Consider the following 23,620-nt stretch of genomic DNA (forward strand, 5'->3'; position numbering starts at 1 on the left):
CTACAACTACAGCACCAGTATTGTGTTTCTGAAGCAAATCCGTTTTTTAAAAATTTTAATACCTTTTTTAGCAAAGATTTTTCCTCAAAAATATGCATTTTCTGCCATTTTCGGGTTCTGTCGGGACTCCTGACGACATTTTGAAACATATCCTACAGCTGCAGCACCTGTATTGTGCTGCTGAAGTAAATATGTTTTTTTGGATTTTTGCATAAGGGTCCCCCCTTACGAAATTTTAGCGAAAAAAAGATTTTCAAAAATATGCATTTTCTGCCATTTTCGGGTTCTGTCGGGACTCCTGATGACGTTTTGAGACATCTCCTACAACTACAGCACCAGTATTGTGTTTCTGAAGCAAATCCGTTTTCAAAAAATTGTAATACCTTTTTTTAGCGAAGATTTTTCCCCCCAAAAATGCATTTTCTGCCATTTTCGGGTTCTGTCGGGACTCCTGACGACATTTTGAAACATATCCTACAGCTGCAGTACCTGTATTGTGCTGCTGAAGTAAATACATTTTTTTGGATTTTTGCATAAGGGTCCCCCCTTACGAAATTTTAGCGAAAAAAAGTTTTTCAAAAATATGCATTTTCTGCCATTTTCGGGGTTCTGTCGGGACTCCTGATGACGTTTTGAGACATCTCCTACAACTACAGCACCAGTATTGTGTTTCTGAAGCAAATCCGTTTTTAAAAAATTTTAATACCTTTTTTAGCAAAGATTTTTCCTCAAAAATATGCATTTTCTGCCATTTTCGGGTTCTGTCGGGACTCCTGACGACATTTTGAAACATTTCTTACAGCTGCAGCACCTGTATTGTGCTGCCGAAGTAAATACATTTTTTTGGATTTTTGCATAAGGGTCCCCCCTTACGAAATTTTAGCGAAAAAAAGTTTTTCAAAAATATGCAATTTCTGCCATTCTCGGGTTCTGTCGGAACTCCTGGTGACGTTTTGAGACATCTCCTACAACTACAGCACCAGTATTTTGTTTCTGAAGCAAATCCGTTTTTTGAAAATTTTGATACCTTTTTAGCGAAGATTTTTCCCCAAAAATATGCATTTTCTGCCATTTTCGGGTTCTGTCGGGACTCCTGATGACGTTTTGAGACATCTCCTTCAACTACAGCACCAGTATTGTGTTTCTGAAGCAAATCCGTTTTTTAAAAATTTTAATACCTTTTTTAGCAAAGATTTTTCCTCCAAAATATGCATTTTATACCATTTTCGGGTTCTGTCGGGACTCCTGACGACATTTTGAAACATATCCTACAGCTGCAGCACCTGTATTGTGCTGCTGAATTAAATACATTTTTTTGGATTTTTGCATAAGGGTCCCCCCTTACGAAATTTTAGCGAAAAAAAGTTTTTCAAAAATGTGCATTTTCTGCCATTTTCGGGTTCTGTCGGAACTCCTGATGACGTTTTGAGACATCTCCTACAACTACAGCACCAGTATTGTGTTTCTGAAGCAAATCCGTTTTTTAAAAATTTTAATACCTTTTTTTAGCGAAGATTTTTCCCCCAAAAAATGCATTTTCTGCCATTTTCGGGTTCTGTCGGGACTCCTGACGACATTTTGAAACATATCCTACAGCTGCAGCACCTGTATTGTGCTGCTGAAGTAAATACATTTTTTTGGATTTTTGCATAAGGATCCCCCCTTACGAAATTTTAGCGAAAAAAAGTTTTTCAAAAATATGCATTTTCTGCAATTTTCGGGTTCTGTCGGGACTCCTGATGACGTTTTGAGACATCTCCTTCAACTACAGCACCAGTATTGTGTTTCTGAACAAATCCGTTTTTAAAAAATTTTAATACCTTTTTTAGCAAAGATTTTTCCTCAAAAATATGCATTTTCTGCCATTTTCGGGTTCTGTCGGGACTCCTGACGACATTTTGAAACATATCCTACAGCTGCAGCACCTGTATTGTGCTGCTGAAGTAAATACATTTTTTTGGATTTTTGCATAAGGGTCCCCCCTTACGAAATTTTAGCGAAAAAAAGTTTTTCAAAAATATGCATTTTCTGCCATTTTCGGGTTCTGTCGGGACTCCTGATGACGTTTTGAGACATCTCCTACAACTACAGCAACATTATTGTGTTTCTGAAGCAAATCCGTTTTTTAAAAATTTTAATACCTTTTTTAGCAAAGATTTTTCCTCAAAAATATGCATTTTCTGCCATTTTCGGGTTCTGTCGGGACTCCTGACGACATTTTGAAACATATCCTACAGCTGCAGCACCTGTATTGTGCTGCTGAAGTAAATACATTTTTTTGGATTTTTGCATAAGGGTCCCCCCTTACGAAATTTTAGCGAAAAAAAGTTTTTCAAAAATATGCATTTTCTGCCATTTTCGGGTTCTGTCGGGACTCCTGATGACGTTTTGAGACATCTCCTACAACTACAGCACCAGTATTGTGTTTCTGAAGCAAATCCGTTTTTTAAAAATTTTAATACCTTTTTTAGCAAAGATTTTTCCCCAAAAATATGCATTTTCTGCCATTTCCGGGTTCTGTCGGGACTCCTGACGACATTTAAAAAAAATTCCTACAGCTGCAACACCTGTATTGTGCTGCCGAAGTAAATACATTTTTTTGGATTTTTGCATAAGGGTCCCCCCTTACGAAATTTTAGCGAAAAAAAGTTTTTCAAAAATGTGCATTTTCTGCCATTTTCGGGTTCTGTCGGAACTCCTGATGACGTTTTGAGGCATCTCCTACAACTACAGCACCAGTATTGTGTTTCTGAAGCAAATCCGTTTTTTAAAAATTTTAATACCTTTTTTTAGCGAAGATTTTTCCCCCAAAAAATGCATTTTCTGCCATTTTCGGGTTCTGTCGGGACTCCTGACGACATTTTGAAACATATCCTACAGCTGCAACACCTGTATTGTGCTGCTGAAGTAAATACATTTTTTGGGACTTTTGCATAAGGGTCCCCCCCTTACGAAATTTTAGCGAAAACAAGTTTTTCAAAAATATGCATTTTCTGCCATTTTCGGGTTCTGTCGGAACTCCTGGTGACGTTTTGAGACATCTCCTACAACTACAGCACCAGTATTGTGTTTCTGAAGCAAATCCGTTTTTTAAAAATTTTAATACCTTTTTTTAGCGAAGATTTTTCCCCCCAAAAATGCATTTTCTGCCATTTTCGGGTTCTGTCGGGACTCCTGACGACATTTTGAAACATATCCTACAGCTGCAGCACCTGTATTGTGCTGCTGAAGTAAATACATTTTTTTGGATTTTTGCATAAGGGTCCCCCCTTACGAAATTTTAGCGAAAAAAAGTTTTTCAAAAATATGCATTTTCTGCCATTTTCGGGTTCTGTCGGGACTCCTGATGACGTTTTGAGACATCTCCTACAACTACAGCACCAGTATTTTGTTTCTGAAGCAAATCTGTTTTTTAAAAATTTTAATACCTTTTTTAGCGAAGATTTTTCCCCCAAAATATGCATTTTCTGCCAATTCCGGGTTCTGTCGGGGCTCCTGACGACATTTTGAAACATATCCTACAGCTGCAGCACCTGTATTGTGCTGCCGAAGTAAATACATTTTTTTTGATTTTTGCATAAGGGTCCCCCCTTACGAAATTTTAGCGAAAAAAAGTTTTTCAAAAATGTGCATTTTCTGCCATTTTCGGGTTCTGTCGGAACTCCTGATGACGTTTTGAGACATCTCCTACAACTACAGCAACATTATTGTGTTTCTGAAGCAAATCCGTTTTTTAAAAATTTTAATACCTTTTTTAGCAAAGATTTTTCCTCAAAAATATGCATTTTCTGCCATTTTCGGGTTCTGTCGGGACTCCTGACGACATTTTGAAACATATCCTACAGCTGCAGCACCTGTATTGTGCTGCTGAAGTAAATACATTTTTTTGGATTTTTGCATAAGGGTCCCCCCTTACGAAATTTTTGCGAAAAAAAGTTTTTCAAAAATATGCATTTTCTGCCATTTTCGGGTTCTGTCGGGACTCCTGATGACGTTTTGAGACATCTCCTACAACTACAGCACCAGTATTGTGTTTCTGAAGCAAATCCGTTTTTTTAAAATTTTAATACCTTTTTTAGCAAAGATTTTTCCCCCAAAATATGCATTTTCTGCCATTTCCGGGTTCTGTCGGGACTCCTGACGACATTTAAAAAAATTCCTACAGCTGCAACACCTGTATTGTGCTGCCGAAGTAAATACATTTTTTTGGATTTTTGCATAAGGGTCCCCCCTTACGAAATTTTAGCGAAAAAAAGTTTTTCAAAAATATGCATTTTCTGCCATTTTCGGGTTCTGTCGGAACTCCTGATGACGTTTTGAGGCATCTCCTACAACTACAGCACCAGTATTGTGTTTCTGAAGCAAATCCGTTTTTTAAAAATTTTAATACCTTTTTTTAGCGAAGATTTTTCCCCCAAAAAATGCATTTTCTGCCATTTTCGGGTTCTGTCGGGACTCCTGACGACATTTTGAAACATATCCTACAGCTGCAACACCTGTATTGTGCTGCTGAAGTAAATACATTTTTTTGGACTTTTGAATAAGGGTCCCCCCCTTACGAAATTTTAGCGAAAACAAATTTTTCAAAAATATGCATTTTATGCCATTTTCGGGTTCTGTCGGGACTCTTGATGACGTTTTGAGACATCTCCTACAACTACAGCACCAGTATTGTGTTTCTGAAGCAAATCCGTTTTTCAAAAATTTTAATACCTTTTTTAGCAAAGATTTTCCCCCAAAAAATGCATTTTCTGCCATTTTCGGGTTCTGTCGGGACTCCTGACGACATTTTGAAACATATCCTACAGCTGCAGCACCTGTATTGTGCTGCTGAAGTAAATACATTTTTTTGGATTTTTGCATAAGGGTCCCCCCTTACGAAATTTTAGCGAAAAAAAGTTTTTCAAAAATATGCATTTTCTGCCATTTTCGGGTTCTGTCGGGACTCCTGATGACGTTTTGAGACATCTCCTACAACTACAGCACCAGTATTGTGTTTCTGAAGCAAATCCGTTTTTTAAAAATTTTAATACCTTTTTTAGCAAAGATTTTTCCTCAAAAATATGCATTTTCTGCCATTTTCGGGTTCTGTCGGGACTCCTGACGACATTTTGAAACATATCCTACAGCTGCAGCACCTGTATTGTGCTGCTGAAGTAAATACATTTTTTTGGATTTTTGCATAAGGGTCCCCCCTTACGAAATTTTAGCGAAAAAAAGTTTTTCAAAAATATGCATTTTCTGCCATTTTCGGGTTCTGTCGGGACTCCTGATGACGTTTTGAGACATCTCCTACAACTACAGCACCAGTATTTTGTTTCTGAAGCAAATCTGTTTTTTAAAAATTTTAATACCTTTTTTAGCAAAGATTTTTCCTCAAAAATATGCATTTTCTGCCATTTTCGGGTTCTGTCGGGACTCCTGACGACATTTGAAACATATCCTACAGCTGCAGCACCTGTATTGTGCTGCTGAAGTAAATACATTTTTTTGGATTTTTGCATAAGGGTCCCCCCTTACGAAATTTTAGCGAAAACAAGTTTTTCAAAAATATGCATTTTCTGCCATTTTCGGGTTCTGTCGGGACTCCTGATGACGTTTTGAGACACCTCCTACAACTACAGCACCAGTATTGTGTTTCTGAAGCAAATCCGTTTTTTAAAAATTTTAATACCTTTTTTTAGCGAAGATTTTTCCCCCAAAAAATGCATTTTCTGCCATTTTCGGGTTCTGTCGGGACTCCTGACGACATTTTGAAACATATCCTACAGCTGCAGCACCTCTATTGTGCTGCTGAAGTAAATACATTTTTTTGGATTTTTGCATAAGGGTCCCCGCTTACGAAATTTTAGCGAAAAAAAGTTTTTCAAAAATATGCATTTTCTGCCATTTTCGGGTTCTGTCGGGACTCCTGATGACGTTTTGAGACATCTCCTTCAACTACAGCACCAGTATTGTGTTTCTGAAGCAAATCCGTTTTTTAAAAATTTTAATACCTTTTTTAGCAAAGATTTTTCCTCAAAAATATGCATTTTCTGCCATTTTCGGGTTCTGTCGGGACTCCTGACGACATTTTGAAACATATCCTACAGCTGCAGCACCTGTATTGTGCTGCTGAAGTAAATACATTTTTTTGGATTTTTGCATAAGGGTCCCCCCTTACGAAATTTTAGCGAAAAAAAGTTTTTCAAAAATATGCATTTTCTGCCATTTTCGGGTTCTGTCGGGACTCCTGATGACGTTTTGAGACATCTCCTACAACTACAGCACCAGTATTTTGTTTCTGAAGCAAATCTGTTTTTTAAAAATTTTAATACCTTTTTTAGCAAAGATTTTTCCCTCAAAATATGCATTTTCTGCCATTTCCGGGATCTGTCGGGACTCCTGACGACATTTTGAAACATTTCCTACAGCTGCAGCACCTGTATTGTGCTGCCGAAGTAAATACATTTTTTTGGATTTTTGCATAAGGGTCCCCCCTTACGAAATTTTAGCGAAAAAAAGTTTTTCAAAAATGTGCATTTTCTGCCATTTTCGGGTTCTGTCGGAACTCCTGATGACGTTTTGAGACATCTCCTACAACTACAGCACCAGTATTGTGTTTCTGAAGCAAATCCGTTTTTCAAAAATTTTAATACCTTTTTTTAGCGAAGATTTTCCCCCAAAAAAATGCAGTTTCTGCTATTTTCGGGTTCTGTCGGGACTCCTGACGACATTTTGAAACATATCCTACAGCTACAGCACCTGAATTGTGCTGCTGAAGTAAATACATTTTTTGGGATTTTTGCATAAGGGTCCCCCCTTACGAAATTTTAGCGAAAAAAAGTTTTTCAAAAATATGCATTTTCTGCCATTTTCGGGTTCTGTCGGGACTCCTGATGACGTTTTGAGACATCTCCTTCAACTACAGCACCAGTATTGTGTTTCTGAAGCAAATCCGTTTTTTAAAAAATTTTAATACCTTTTTTTAGCGAAGATTTTTCCCCCAAAAAATGCATTTTCTGCCATTTTCGGGTTCTGTCGGGACTCCTGACGACATTTTGAAACATATCCTACAGCTGCAGCCCCTGTATTGTGCTGCTGAAGTAAATACATTTTTTTGGATTTTTGCATAAGGGTCCCCCCTTAAGAAATTTTAGCGAAAAAAAGTTTTTCAAAAATATGCATTTTCTGCCATTTTCGGGTTCTGTCGGGACTCCTGATGACGTTTTGAGACATCTCCTTCAACTACAGCACCAGTATTGTGTTTCTGAAGCAAATCCGTTTTTTAAAAATTTTAATACCTTTTTTAGCAAAGATTTTTCCTCAAAAATATGCATTTTCTGCCATTTTCGGGTTCTGTCGGGACTCCTGACGACATTTTGAAACATATCCTACAGCTGCAGCACCTGTATTGTGCTGCTGAAGTAAACACATTTTTTTGGATTTTTGCATAAGGGTCCCCCCTTACGAAATTTTAGCGAAAAAAAGTTTTTCAAAAATATGCATTTTCTGCCATTTTCGGGTTCTGTCGGGACTCCTGATGACGTTTTGAGACATCTCCTACAACTACAGCACCAGTATTTTGTTTCTGAAGCAAATCTGTTTTTTAAAAATTTTAATACCTTTTTTAGCAAAGATTTTTCCCTCAAAATATGCATTTTCTGCCATTTCCGGGATCTGTCGGGACTCCTGACGACATTTTGAAACATTTCCTACAGCTGCAGCACCTGTATTGTGCTGCCGAAGTAAATACATTTTTTTGGATTTTTGCATAAGGGTCCCCGCTTACGAAATTTTAGCGAAAAAAAGATTTTCAAAAATATGCATTTTCTGCCATTTTCGGGTTCTGTCGGGACTCCTGATGACGTTTTGAGACATCTCCTTCAACTACAGCACCAGTATTGTGTTTCTGAAGCAAATCCGTTTTTTAAAAATTTTAATACCTTTTTTAGCAAAGATTTTTCCTCAAAAATATGCATTTTCTGCCATTTTCGGGTTCTGTCGGGACTCCTGACGACATTTTGAAACATATCCTACAGCTGCAGCACCTGTATTGTGCTGCTGAAGTAAATACATTTTTTTGGATTTTTGCATAAGGGTCCCCCCTTACGAAATTTTAGCGAAAAAAAGTTTTTCAAAAATATGCATTTTCTGCCATTTTCGGGTTCTGTCGGGACTCCTGATGACGTTTTGAGACATCTCCTACAACTACAGCACCAGTATTTTGTTTCTGAAGCAAATCTGTTTTTTAAAAATTTTAATACCTTTTTTAGCAAAGATTTTTCCCTCAAAATATGCATTTTCTGCCATTTCCGGGATCTGTCGGGACTCCTGACGACATTTTGAAACATTTCCTACAGCTGCAGCACCTGTATTGTGCTGCCGAAGTAAATACATTTTTTTGGATTTTTGCATAAGGGTCCCCCCTTACGAAATTTTAGCGAAAAAAAGTTTTTCAAAAATGTGCATTTTCTGCCATTTTCGGGTTCTGTCGGAACTCCTGATGACGTTTTGAGACATCTCCTACAACTACAGCACCAGTATTGTGTTTCTGAAGCAAATCCGTTTTTCAAAAATTTTAATACCTTTTTTTAGCGAAGATTTTCCCCCAAAAAAATGCAGTTTCTGCTATTTTCGGGTTCTGTCGGGACTCCTGACGACATTTTGAAACATATCCTACAGCTACAGCACCTGTATTGTGCTGCTGAAGTAAATACATTTTTTTGGATTTTTGCATAAGGGTCCCCCCTTACGAAATTTAAGCGAAAAAAAGTTTTTCAAAAATATGCATTTTCTGCCATTTTCGGGTTCTGTCGGGACTCCTGATGACGTTTTGAGACATCTCCTACAACTACAGCACCAGTATTGTGTTTCTGAAGCAAATCCGTTTTTTAAAAATTTTAATACCTTTTTTTAGCGAAGATTTTTCCCCAAAAAAATGCATTTTCTGCCATTTTCGGGTTCTGTCGGGACTCCTGACGACATTTTGAAACATATCCTACAGCTGCAGCCCCTGTATTGTGCTGCTGAAGTAAATACATTTTTTTGGATTTTTGCATAAGGGTCCCCCCTTACGAAATTTTAGCGAAAAAAAGTTTTTCAAAAATGTGCATTTTCTGTTATTTTCGGGTTCTGTCGGAACTCCTGATGACGTTTTGAGACATCTCCTACAACTACAGCACCAGTATTGTGTTTCTGAAGCAAATCCGTTTTTTAAAAATTTTAATACCTTTTTTTAGCGAAGATTTTTCCCCCCAAAAATGCATTTTCTGCCATTTTCGGGTTCTGTCGGGACTCCTGACGACATTTTGAAACATATCCTACAGCTGCAGCACCTGTATTGTGCTGCTGAAGTAAATACATTTTTTTGGATTTTTGCATAAGGGTCCCCCCTTACGAAATTTTAGCGAAAAAAAGTTTTTCAAAAATATGCATTTTCTGCCATTTTCGGGTTCTGTCGGGACTCCTGATGACGTTTTGAGACATCTCCTTCAACTACAGCACTAGTATTGTGTTTCTGAAGCAAATCCGTTTTTTAAAAATTTTAATACCTTTTTTAGCAAAGATTTTTCCTCAAAAATATGCATTTTCTGCCATTTTCGGGTTCTGTCGGGACTCCTGACGACATTTTGAAACATATCCTACAGCTGCAGCACCTGTATTGTGCTGCTGAAGTAAATACATTTTTTTGGATTTTTGCATAAGGGTCCCCCCTTACGAAATTTTAGCGAAAAAAAGTTTTTCAAAAATGTATATTTTCTGCCATTTTCGGGTTCTGTCGGGACTCCTGATGACGTTTTGAGACATCTCCTTCAACTACAGCACCAGTATTGTGTTTCTGAAGCAAATCCGTTTTTTAAAAATTTTAATACCTTTTTTAGCAAAGATTTTTCCTCAAAAATATGCATTTTCTGCCATTTTCGGGTTCTGTCGGGACTCCTGACGACATTTTGAAACATTTCCTACAGCTGCAGCACCTGTATTGTGCTGCTGAAGTAAATACATTTTTTTGGATTTTTGCATAAGGGTCCCCCCTTACGAAATTTTAGCGAAAAAAAGTTTTTCAAAAATGTGCATTTTCTGCCATTTTCGGGTTCTGTTGGGACTCCTGATGACGTTTTGAGACATCTCCTACAACTACAGCACCAGTATTGTGTTTCTGAAGCAAATCTGTTTTTTAAAAATTTTAATACCTTTTTTAGCAAAGATTTTTCCCCCAAAATATGCATTTTCTGCCATTTCCGGGATCTGTCGGGACTCCTGACGACATTTTGAAACATTTCCTACAGCTGCAGCACCTGTATTGTGCTGCCGAAGTAAATACATTTTTTTGGATTTTTGCATAAGGGTCCCCCCTTACGAAATTTTAGCGAAAAAAAGTTTTTCAAAAATGTGCATTTTCTGCCATTTTCGGGTTCTGTCGGAACTCCTGATGACGTTTTGAGACATCTCCTACAACTACAGCACCAGTATTGTGTTTCTGAAGCAAATCCGTTTTTTAAAAATTTTAATACCTTTTTTTAGCGAAGATTTTTCCCCCCAAAAATGCATTTTCTGCCATTTTCGGGTTCTGTCGGGACTCCTGACGACATTTTGAAACATATCCTACAGCTGCAGCCCCTGTATTGTGCTGCTGAAGTAAATACATTTTTTTGGATTTTTGCATAAGGGTCCCCCCTTACGAAATTTTAGCGAAAAAAAGTTTTTCAAAAATATGCATTTTCTGCCATTTTCGGGTTCTGTCGGGACTCTTGATGACGTTTTGAGACATCTCCTTCAACTACAGCACCAGTATTGTGTTTCTGAAGCAAATCCGTTTTTTAAAAATTTTAATACCTTTTTTAGCAAAGATTTTTCCTCAAAAATATGCATTTTCTGCCATTTTCGGGTTCTGTCGGGACTCCTGACGACATTTTGAAACATATCCTACAGCTGCAGCACCTGTATTGTGCTGCTGAAGTAAATACATTTTTTTGGATTTTTGCATAAGGGTCCCCCCTTACGAAATTTTAGCGAAAAAAAGTTTTTCAAAAATATGCATTTTCTGCCATTTTCGGGTTCTGTCGGGACTCCTGATGACGTTTTGAGACATCTCCTACAACTACAGCACCATTATTGTGTTTCTGAAGCAAATCCGTTTTTTAAAAATTTTAATACCTTTTTTAGCAAAGATTTTTCCTCAAAAATATGCATTTTCTGCCATTTTCGGGTTCTGTCGGGACTCCTGACGACATTTTGAAACATATCCTACAGCTGCAGCACCTGTATTGTGCTGCTGAAGTAAATACATTTTTTGGGATTTTTGCATAAGGGTCCCCCCTTATGAAATTTTAGCGAAAAAAAGTTTTTCAAAAATATGCATTTTCTGCCATTTTCGGGTTCTGTCGGGACTCCTGATGACGTTTTGAGACATCTCCTACAACTACAGCACCAGTATTTTGTTTCTGAAGCAAATCTGTTTTTTAAAAATTTTAATACCTTTTTTAGCAAAGATTTTTCCTCAAAAATATGCATTTTCTGCCATTTTCGGGTTCTGTCGGGACTCCTGACGACATTTGAAACATATCCTACAGCTGCAGCACCTGTATTGTGCTGCTGAAGTAAATACATTTTTTTGGATTTTTGCATAAGGGTCCCCCCTTACGAAATTTTAGCGAAAACAAGTTTTTCAAAAATATGCATTTTCTGCCATTTTCGGGTTCTGTCGGGACTCCTGATGACGTTTTGAGACACCTCCTACAACTACAGCACCAGTATTGTGTTTCTGAAGCAAATCCGTTTTTTAAAAATTTTAATACCTTTTTTTAGCGAAGATTTTTCCCCCAAAAAATGCATTTTCTGCCATTTTCGGGTTCTGTCGGGACTCCTGACGACATTTTGAAACATATCCTACAGCTGCAGCACCTGTATTGTGCTGCTGAAGTAAATACATTTTTTTGGATTTTTGCATAAGGGTCCCCCCTTACGAAATTTTAGCGAAAAAAAGTTTTTCAAAAATATGCATTTTCTGCCATTTTCGGGTTCTGTCGGGACTCCTGACGACATTTTGAAACATTTCTTACAGCTGCAGCACCTGTATTGTGCTGCCGAAGTAAATACATTTTTTTGGATTTTTGCATAAGGGTCCCCCCTTACGAAATTTTAGCGAAAAAAAGTTTTTCAAAAATATGCATTTTCTGCCATTTTCGGGTTCTGTCGGAACTCCTGGTGACGTTTTGAGACATCTCCTACAACTACAGCACCAGTATTGTGTTTCTGAAGCAAATCCGTTTTTTAAAAATTTTAATACCTTTTTTTAGCGAAGATTTTTCCCCCCAAAAATGCATTTTCTGCCATTTTCGGGTTCTGTCGGGACTCCTGACGACATTTTGAAACATATCCTACAGCTGCAGCACCTGTATTGTGCTGCTGAAGTAAATACATTTTTTTGGATTTTTGCATAAGGGTCCCCCCTTACGAAATTTTAGCGAAAAAAAGTTTTTCAAAAATATGCATTTTCTGCCATTTTCGGGTTCTGTCGGGACTCCTGATGACGTTTTGAGACATCTCCTACAACTACAGCACCAGTATTTTGTTTCTGAAGCAAATCTGTTTTTTAAAAATTTTAATACCTTTTTTAGCAAAGATTTTTCCCTCAAAATATGCATTTTCTGCCATTTCCGGGATCTGTCGGGACTCCTGACGACATTTTGAAACATTTCCTACAGCTGCAGCACCTGTATTGTGCTGCCGAAGTAAATACATTTTTTTGGATTTTTGCATAAGGGTCCCCCCTTACGAAATTTTAGCGAAAAAAAGTTTTTCAAAAATGTGCATTTTCTGCCATTTTCGGGTTCTGTCGGAACTCCTGATGACGTTTTGAGACATCTCCTACAACTACAGCACCAGTATTGTGTTTCTGAAGCAAATCCGTTTTTCAAAAATTTTAATACCTTTTTTTAGCGAAGATTTTCCCCCCAAAAAATGCATTTTCTGCTATTTTCGGGTTCTGTCGGGACTCCTGACGACATTTTGAAACATATCCTACAGCTACAGCACCTGTATTGTGCTGCTGAAGTAAATACATTTTTTTGGATTTTTGCATAAGGGTCCCCCCTTACGAAATTTTAGCGAAAAAAAGTTTTTCAAAAATATGCATTTTCTGCCATTTTCGGGTTCTGTCGGGACTCCTGATGACGTTTTGAGACATCTCCTACAACTACAGCACCAGTATTGTGTTTCTGAAGCAAATCCGTTTTTTAAAAATTTTAATACCTTTTTTTAGCGAAGATTTTTCCCCCAAAAAATGCATTTTCTGCCATTTTCGGGTTCTGTCGGGACTCCTGACGACATTTTGAAACATATCCTACAGCTGCAGCCCCTGTATTGTGCTGCTGAAGTAAATACATTTTTTTGGATTTTTGCATAAGGGTCCCCCCTTACGAAATTTTAGCGAAAAAAAGTTTTTCAAAAATATGCATTTTCTGCCATTTTCGGGTTCTGTCGGGACTCCTGATGACGTTTTGAGACATCTCCTTCAACTACAGCACCAGTATTGTGTTTCTGAAGCAAATCCGTTTTTTAAAAATTTTAATACCTTTTTTAGCAAAGATTTTTCCTCAAAAATATGCATTTTCTGCCATTTTCGGGTTCTGTCGGGACTCCTGACGACATTTTGAAACATTTCCTACAGCTGCAACACCTGTATTGTGCTGCCGAAGTAAATACATTTTTTTGGATTTTTGCATAAGGGTCCCCCCTTACGAAATTTTAGCGAAAAAAAGTTTTTCAAAAATGTGCATTTTCTGCCATTTTCGGGTTCTGTCGGAACTCCTGATGACGTTTTGAGACATCTCCTACAACTACAGCACCAGTATTGTGTTTCTGAAGCAAATCCGTTTTTTAAAAATTTTAATACCTTTTTTTAGCGAAGATTTTTCCCCCAAAAAATGCATTTTCTGCCATTTTCGGGTTCTGTCGGGACTCCTGACGACATTTTGAAACATATCCTACAGCTGCAGCCCCTGTATTGTGCTGCTGAAGTAAATACATTTTTTTGGATTTTTGCATAAGGGTCCCCCCTTACGAAATTTTAGCGAAAAAAAGTTTTTCAAAAATATGCATTTTCTGCCATTTTCGGGTTCTGTCGGGACTCCTGATGACGTTTTGAGACATCTCCTTCAACTACAGCACCAGTATTGTGTTTCTGAAGCAAATCCGTTTTTTAAAAATTTTAATACCTTTTTTAGCAAAGATTTTTCCTCAAAAATATGCATTTTCTGCCATTTTCGGGTTCTGTCGGGACTCCTGACGACATTTTGAAACATATCCTACAGCTGCAGCACCTGTATTGTGCTGCTGAAGTAAATACATTTTTTTGGATTTTTGCATAAGGGTCCCCCCTTACGAAATTTTAGCGAAAACAAGTTTTTCAAAAATATGCATTTTCTGCCATTTTCGGGTTCTGTCGGGACTCCTGATGACGTTTTGAGACACCTCCTACAACTACAGCACCAGTATTGTGTTTCTGAAGCAAATCCGTTTTTTAAAAATTTTAATACCTTTTTTTAGCGAAGATTTTTCCCCCAAAAAATGCATTTTCTGCCATTTTCGGGTTCTGTCGGGACTCCTGACGACATTTTGAAACATATCCTACAGCTGCAGCACCTGTATTGTGCTGCTGAAGTAAATACATTTTTTTTGATTTTTGCATAAGGGTCCCCGCTTACGAAATTTTAGCGAAAAAAAGTTTTTCAAAAATATGCATTTTCTGCCATTTTCGGGTTCTGTCGGGACTCCTGATGACGTTTTGAGACATCTCCTTCAACTACAGCACCAGTATTGTGTTTCTGAAGCAAATCCGTTTTTTAAAAATTTTAATACCTTTTTTAGCAAAGATTTTTCCTCAAAAATATGCATTTTCTGCCATTTTCGGGTTCTGTCGGGACTCCTGACGACATTTTGAAACATATCCTACAGCTGCAGCACCTGTATTGTGCTGCTGAAGTAAATACATTTTTTTGGATTTTTGCATAAGGGTCCCCCCTTACGAAATTTTAGCGAAAAAAAGTTTTTCAAAAATATGCATTTTCTGCCATTTTCGGGTTCTGTCGGGACTCCTGATGACGTTTTGAGACATCTCCTACAACTACAGCACCAGTATTTTGTTTCTGAAGCAAATCTGTTTTTTAAAAATTTTAATACCTTTTTTAGCAAAGATTTTTCCCTCAAAATATGCATTTTCTGCCATTTCCGGGATCTGTCGGGACTCCTGACGACATTTTGAAACATTTCCTACAGCTGCAGCACCTGTATTGTGCTGCCGAAGTAAATACATTTTTTTGGATTTTTGCATAAGGGTCCCCCCTTACGAAATTTTAGCGAAAAAAAGTTTTTCAAAAATGTGCATTTTCTGCCATTTTCGGGTTCTGTCGGAACTCCTGATGACGTTTTGAGACATCTCCTACAACTACAGCACCAGTATTGTGTTTCTGAAGCAAATCCGTTTTTCAAAAATTTTAATACCTTTTTTTAGCGAAGATTTTCCCCCAAAAAAATGCAGTTTCTGCTATTTTCGGGTTCTGTCGGGACTCCTGACGACATTTTGAAACATATCCTACAGCTACAGCACCTGAATTGTGCTGCTGAAGTAAATACATTTTTTGGGATTTTTGCATAAGGGTCCCCCCTTACGAAATTTTAGCGAAAAAAAGTTTTTCAAAAATATGCATTTTCTGCCATTTTCGGGTTCTGTCGGGACTCCTGATGACGTTTTGAGACATCTCCTTCAACTACAGCACCAGTATTGTGTTTCTGAAGCAAATCCGTTTTTAAAAAATTTTAATACCTTTTTTTAGCGAAGATTTTTCCCCCAAAAAATGCATTTTCTGCCATTTTCGGGTTCTGTCGGGACTCCTGACGACATTTTGAAACATATCCTACAGCTGCAGCCCCTGTATTGTGCTGCTGAAGTAAATACATTTTTTTGGATTTTTGCATAAGGGTCCCCCCTTAAGAAATTTTAGCGAAAAAAAGTTTTTCAAAAATATGCATTTTCTGCCATTTTCGGGTTCTGTCGGGACTCCTGATGACGTTTTGAGACATCTCCTTCAACTACAGCACCAGTATTGTGTTTCTGAAGCAAATCCGTTTTTTAAAAATTTTAATACCTTTTTTAGCAAAGATTTTTCCTCAAAAATATGCATTTTCTGCCATTTTCGGGTTCTGTCGGGACTCCTGACGACATTTTGAAACATATCCTACAGCTGCAGCACCTGTATTGTGCTGCTGAAGTAAACACATTTTTTTGGATTTTTGCATAAGGGTCCCCCCTTACGAAATTTTAGCGAAAAAAAGTTTTTCAAAAATATGCATTTTCTGCCATTTTCGGGTTCTGTCGGGACTCCTGATGACGTTTTGAGACATCTCCTACAACTACAGCACCAGTATTTTGTTTCTGAAGCAAATCTGTTTTTTAAAAATTTTAATACCTTTTTTAGCAAAGATTTTTCCCTCAAAATATGCATTTTCTGCCATTTCCGGGATCTGTCGGGACTCCTGACGACATTTTGAAACATTTCCTACAGCTGCAGCACCTGTATTGTGCTGCCGAAGTAAATACATTTTTTTGGATTTTTGCATAAGGGTCCCCGCTTACGAAATTTTAGCGAAAAAAAGTTTTTCAAAAATATGCATTTTCTGCCATTTTCGGGTTCTGTCGGAACTCCTGATGACGTTTTGAGACATCTCCTACAACTACAGCACCAGTATTGTGTTTCTGAAGCAAATCCGTTTTTTAAAAATTTTAATACCTTTTTTTAGCGAAGATTTTTCCCCCCAAAAATGCATTTTCTGCCATTTTCGGGTTCTGTCGGGACTCCTGACGACATTTTGAAACATATCCTACAGCTGCAGCACCTGTATTGTGCTGCTGAAGTAAATACATTTTTTTGGATTTTTGCATAAGGGTCCCCCCTTACGAAATTTTAGCGAAAAAAAGTTTTTCAAAAATATGCATTTTCTGCCATTTTCGGGTTCTGTCGGGACTCCTGATGACGTTTTGAGACATCTCCTTCAACTACAGCACTAGTATTGTGTTTCTGAAGCAAATCCGTTTTTTAAAAATTTTAATACCTTTTTTAGCAAAGATTTTTCCTCAAAAATATGCATTTTCTGCCATTTTCGGGTTCTGTCGGGACTCCTGACGACATTTTGAAACATATCCTACAGCTGCAGCACCTGTATTGTGCTGCTGAAGTAAATACATTTTTTTGGATTTTTGCACCCTTACGAAATTTTAGCGAAAAAAAGTTTTTCAAAAATGTATATTTTCTGCCATTTTCGGGTTCTGTCGGGACTCCTGATGACGTTTTGAGACATCTCCTTCAACTACAGCACCAGTATTGTGTTTCTGAAGCAAATCCGTTTTTTAAAAATTTTAATACCTTTTTTAGCAAAGATTTTTCCTCAAAAATATGCATTTTCTGCCATTTTCGGGTTCTGTCGGGACTCCTGACGACATTTTGAAACATTTCCTACAGCTGCAGCACCTGTATTGTGCTGCTGAAGTAAATACATTTTTTTGGATTTTTGCATAAGGGTCCCCCCTTACGAAATTTTAGCGAAAAAAAGTTTTTCAAAAATGTGCATTTTCTGCCATTTTCGGGTTCTGTCGGGACTCCTGATGACGTTTTGAGACATCTCCTACAACTACAGCACCAGTATTGTGTTTCTGAAGCAAATCCGTTTTTTAAAAATTTTAATACCTTTTTTTAGCGAAGATTTTTCGCCAAAAATATGCATTTTCTGCCATTTCCGGGTTCTGTCGGGACTCCTGACGACATTTTGAAACATTTCCTACAGCTGCAACACCTGTATTGTGCTGCCGAAGTAAATACATTTTTTTGGATTTTTGCATAAGGGTCCCCCCTTACGAAATTTTAGCGAAAAAAAGTTTTTCAAAAATGTGCATTTTCTGCCATTTTCGGGTTCTGTCGGAACTCCTGATGACGTTTTGAGACATCTCCTACAACTACAGCACCAGTATTGTGTTTCTGAAGCAAATGCGTTTTTTAAAAATTTTAATACCTTTTTTTAGCGAAGATTTTTCCCCCAAAAAATGCATTTTCTGCCATTTTCGGGTTCTGTCGGGACTCCTGACGACATTTTGAAACATATCCTACAGCTGCAGCACCTGTATTGTGCTGCTGAAGTAAATACATTTTTTTGGATTTTTGCATAAGGGTCCCCCCTTACGAAATTTTAGCGAAAAAAAGTTCTTCAAAAATATGCATTTTATGCCATTTTCGGGTTCTGTCGGGACTCCTGATGACGTTTTGAGACATCTCCTACAACTACAGCACCAGTATTGTGTTTCTGAAGCAAATCCGTTTTTTAAAAATTTTAATACCTTTTTTTAGCGAAGATTTTTCGCCAAAAATATGCATTTTCTGCCATTTTCGGGTTCTGTCGGGACTCCTGACGACATTTTGAAACATTTCCTACAGCTGCAACACCTGTATTGTGCTGCCGAAGTAAATGCATTTTTTTGGATTTTTGCATAAGGGTCCCCCCTTACGAAATTTTAGCGAAAAAAAGTTTTTAAAAAATGTGCATTTTCTGTCATTTTCGGGTTCTGTCGGAACTCCTGATGACGTTTTGAGACATCTCCTACAACTACAGCACCAGTATTGTGTTTCTGAAGCAAATCCGTTTTTTAAAAATTTTAATACCTTTTTTTAGCGAAGATTTTTCCCCCCAAAAATGCATTTTCTGCCATTTTTTGGTTCTGTCGGGACTCCTGACGACATTTTGAAACATATCCTACAGCTGCAGCACCTGTATTGTGCTGCTGATGTAAATACATTTTTATGGATTTTTGCATAAGGGTCCCCCCTTACGAAATTTTAGCGAAAAAAAGTTTTTCAAAAATATGCATTTTCTGCCATTTTCGGGTTCTGTCGGGACTCCTGATGACGTTTTGAGACATTTCCTTCAACTACAGCACCAGTATTGTGTTTCTGAAGCAAATCCGTTTTTTAAAAATTTTAATACCTTTTTTAGCAAAGATTTTTCCTCAAAAATATGCATTTTCTGCCATTTTCGGGGTCTGTCGGGACTCCTGACGACATTTTGAAACATTTCCTACAGCTGCAACACCTGTATTGTGCTGCCGAAGTAAATACATTTTTTTGGATTTTTGCATAAGGGTCCCCCCTTACGAAATTTTAGCGAAAAAAAGTTTTTCAAAAATGTGCATTTTCTGCCATTTTCGGGTTCTGTCGGAACTCCTGATGACGTTTTGAGACATCTCCTACAACTACAGCACCAGTATTGTGTTTCTGAAGCAAATCCGTTTTTTAAAAATTTTAATACCTTTTTTTAGCGAAGATTTTCCCCCCAAAAAATGCATTTTCTGCTATTTTCGGGTTCTGTCGGGACTCCTGACGACATTTTGAAACATATCCTACAGCTACAGCACCTGTATTGTGCTGCTGAAATAAATACATTTTTTTGGATTTTTGCATAAGGGTCCCCCCTTACGAAATTTTAGCGAAAAAAAGTTTTTCAAAAATATGCATTTTCTGCCATTTTCGGGTTCTGTCGGGACTCCTGATGACGTTTTGAGACATCTCCTACAACTACAGCACCAGTATTGTGTTTCTGAAGCAAATCCGTTTTTAAAAAATTTTAATACCTTTTTTAGCAAAGATTTTTCCTCAAAAATATGCATTTTCTGCCATTTTCGGGTTCTGTCGGGACTCCTGACGACATTTTGAAACATATCCTACAGCTGCAGCACCTGTATTGTGCTGCTGAAGTAAATACATTTTTTTGGATTTTTGCATAAGGGTCCCCCCTTACGAAATTTTAGCGAAAAAAAGTTTTTCAAAAATATGCATTTTCTGCCATTTTCGGGTTCTGTCGGGACTCCTGATGACGTTTTGAGACATCTCCTACAACTACAGCACCAGTATTGTGTTTCTGAAGCAAATCCGTTTTTAAAAAATTTTAATACCTTTTTTTAGCGAAGATTTTTCGCCAAAAATATGCATTTTCTGCCATTTCCGGGTTCTGTCGGGACTCCTGACGACATTTTGAAACATTTCCTACAGCTGCAACACCTGTATTGTGCTGCCGAAGTAAATACATTTTTTTGGATTTTTGCATAAGGGTCCCCCCTTACGAAATTTTAGCGAAAAAAAGTTTTTCAAAAATGTGCATTTTCTGCCATTTTCGGGTTCTGTCGGAACTCCTGATGACGTTTTGAGACATCTCCTACAACTACAGCACCAGTATTGTGTTTCTGAAGCAAATGCGTTTTTTAAAAATTTTAATACCTTTTTTTAGCGAAGATTTTTCCCCCAAAAAATGCATTTTCTGCCATTTTCGGGTTCTGTCGGGACTCCTGACGACATTTTGAAACATATCCTACAGCTGCAGCACCTGTATTGTGCTGCTGAAGTAAATACATTTTTTTGGATTTTTGCATAAGGGTCCCCCCTTACGAAATTTTAGCGAAAAAAAGTTTTTCAAAAATATGCATTTTATGCCATTTTCGGGTTCTGTCGGGACTCCTGATGACGTTTTGAGACATCTCCTACAACTACAGCACCAGTATTGTGTTTCTGAAGCAAATCCGTTTTTTAAAAATTTTAATACCTTTTTTTAGCGAAGATTTTTCGCCAAAAATATGCATTTTCTGCCATTTTCGGGTTCTGTCGGGACTCCTGACGACATTTTGAAACATTTCCTACAGCTGCAACACCTGTATTGTGCTGCCGAAGTAAATGCATTTTTTTGGATTTTTGCATAAGGGTCCCCCCTTACGAAATTTTAGCGAAAAAAAGTTTTTAAAAAATGTGCATTTTCTGTCATTTTCGGGTTCTGTCGGAACTCCTGATGACGTTTTGAGACATCTCCTACAACTACAGCACCAGTATTGTGTTTCTGAAGCAAATCCGTTTTTTAAAAATTTTAATACCTTTTTTTAGCGAAGATTTTTCCCCCCAAAAATGCATTTTCTGCCATTTTCGGGTTCTGTCGGGACTCCTGACGACATTTTGAAACATATCCTACAGCTGCAGCACCTGTATTGTGCTGCTGATGTAAATACATTTTTATGGATTTTTGCATAAGGGTCCCCCCTTACGAAATTTTAGCGAAAAAAAGTTTTTCAAAAATGTGCATTTTCTGCCATTTTCGGGTTCTGTTGGGACTCCTGATGACGTTTTGAGACATCTCCTACAACTACAGCACCAGTATTGTGTTTCTGAAGCAAATCTGTTTTTTAAAATTTTAATACCTTTTTTAGCAAAGATTTTTTCCCCCAAAATATGCATTTTCTGCCATTTCCGGGTTCTGTCGGGACTCCTGATGACGTTTTGAGACATCTCCTACAACTACAGCACCAGTATTGTGTTTCTGAAGCAAATCCGTTTTTTAAAAATTTTAATACCTTTTTTTAGCGAAGATTTTTCGCCAAAAATATGCATTTTCTGCCATTTTCGGGTTCTGTCGGGACTCCTGACGACATTTTGAAACATTTCCTACAGCTGCAACACCTGTATTGTGCTGCCGAAGTAAATAAATTTTTTTGGATTTTTGCATAAGGGTCCCCCCTTACGACATTTTAGCGAAAAAAAGTTTTTCAAAAATATGCATTTTCTGCCATTTTCGGGTTCTGTCGGAACTCCTGATGACGTTTTGAGACATCTCCTACAACTACAGCACCAGTATTGTGTTTCTGAAGCAAATCCGTTTTTTAAAAATTTTAATACCTTTTTTAGCATAGATTTTTCCTCAAAAATATGCATTTTCTGCCATTTTTGGGTTCTGTCGGGACTCCTGACGACATTTTGAAACATTTCTTACAGCTGCAGCACCTGTATTGTGCTGCCGAAGTAAATACATTTTTTTGGATTTTTGCATAAGGGTCCCCCCTTACGAAATTTTAGCGAAAAAAAGTTTTTCAAAAATGTGCATTTTCTGCCATTTTCGGGTTCTGTCGGAACTCCTGATGACGTTTTGAGACATCTCCTACAACTACAGTACCAGTATTGTGTTTCTGAAGCAAATGCGTTTTTTAAAAATTTTAATACCTTTTTTTAGCGAAGATTTTTCCCCCAAAAAATGCATTTTCTGCCATTTTCGGGTTCTGTCGGGACTCCTGGCGACATTTTGAAACATATCCTACAGCTGCAGCACCTGTATTGTGCTGCTGAAGTAAATACATTTTTTTGGATTTTTGCATAAGGGTCCCCCCTTACGACATTTTAGCGAAAAAAAGTTTTTCAAAAATATGCATTTTCTGCCATTTTCGGGTTCTGTCGGGACTCCTGATGACGTTTTGAGACATCTCCTACAACTACAGCACCAGTATTGTGTTTCTGAAGCAAATCCATTTTTTAAAAATTTTAATGCCTTTTTTTAGCGAAGATTTTTCGCCCAAAATATGCATTTTCTGCCATTTTCGGGTTCTGTCGGGACTCCTGACGACATTTTGAAACATTTCCTACAGCTGCAACACCTGTATTGTGCTGCCGAAGTAAATACATTTTTTGGGATTTTTGCATAAGGGTCCCCCCTTACGAAATTTTAGCGAAAAAAAGTTTTTCAAAAATGTGCATTTTCTGCCATTTTCGGGTTCTGTCGGAACTCCTGATGACGTTTTGAGACATCTCCTACAACTACAGCACCAGTATTGTGTTTCTGAAGCAAATGCGTTTTTTAAAAATTTTAATACCTTTTTTTAGCGAAGATTTTTCCCCCAAAAAATGCATTTTCTGCCATTTTCGGGTTCTGTCGGGACTCCTGACGACATTTTGAAACATATCCTACAGCTGCAGCACCTGTATTGTGCTGCTGAAGTAAATACATTTTTTTGGATTTTTGCATAAGGGTCCCCCCTTACGAAATTTTAGCGAAAAAAAGTTTTTCAAAAATATGCATTTTCTGCCATTTTCGGGTTCTGTCGGGACTCCTGATGACGTTTTGAGACATCTCCTACAACTACAGCACCAGTATTGTGTTTCTGAAGCAAATCCGTTTTTAAAAAATTTTAATACCTTTTTTAGCAAAGATTTTTCCTCAAAAATATGCATTTTCTGCCATTTTCGGGTTCTGTCGGGACTCCTGACGACATTTTGAAACATATCCTACAGCTGCAGCACCTGTATTGTGCTGCTGAAGTAAATACATTTTTTTGGATTTTTGCATAAGGGTCCCCCCTTACGAAATTTTAGCGAAAAAAAGTTTTTCAAAAATATGCATTTTCTGCCATTTTCGGGTTCTGTCGGGACTCCTGATGACGTTTTGAGACATCTCCTACAACTACAGCACCAGTATTGTGTTTCTGAAGCAAATCCGTTTTTTAAAAATTTTAATACCTTTTTTTAGCGAAGATTTTTCGCCAAAAATATGCATTTTCTGCCATTTTCGGGTTCTGTCGGGACTCCTGACGACATTTTGAAACATTTCCTACAGCTGCAACACCTGTATTGTGCTGCCGAAGTAAATAAATTTTTTTGGATTTTTGCATAAGGGTCCCCCCTTACGAAATTTTAGCGAAAAAAAGTTTTTCAAAAATGTGCATTTTCTGCCATTTTCGGGTTCTGTCGGAACTCCTGATGACGTTTTGAGACATCTCCTACAACTACAG

Source organism: Nerophis ophidion, linkage group LG28 (genome assembly GCF_033978795.1).
Source record: "Nerophis ophidion isolate RoL-2023_Sa linkage group LG28, RoL_Noph_v1.0, whole genome shotgun sequence".
Taxonomy (NCBI): domain Eukaryota; kingdom Metazoa; phylum Chordata; class Actinopteri; order Syngnathiformes; family Syngnathidae; genus Nerophis; species Nerophis ophidion.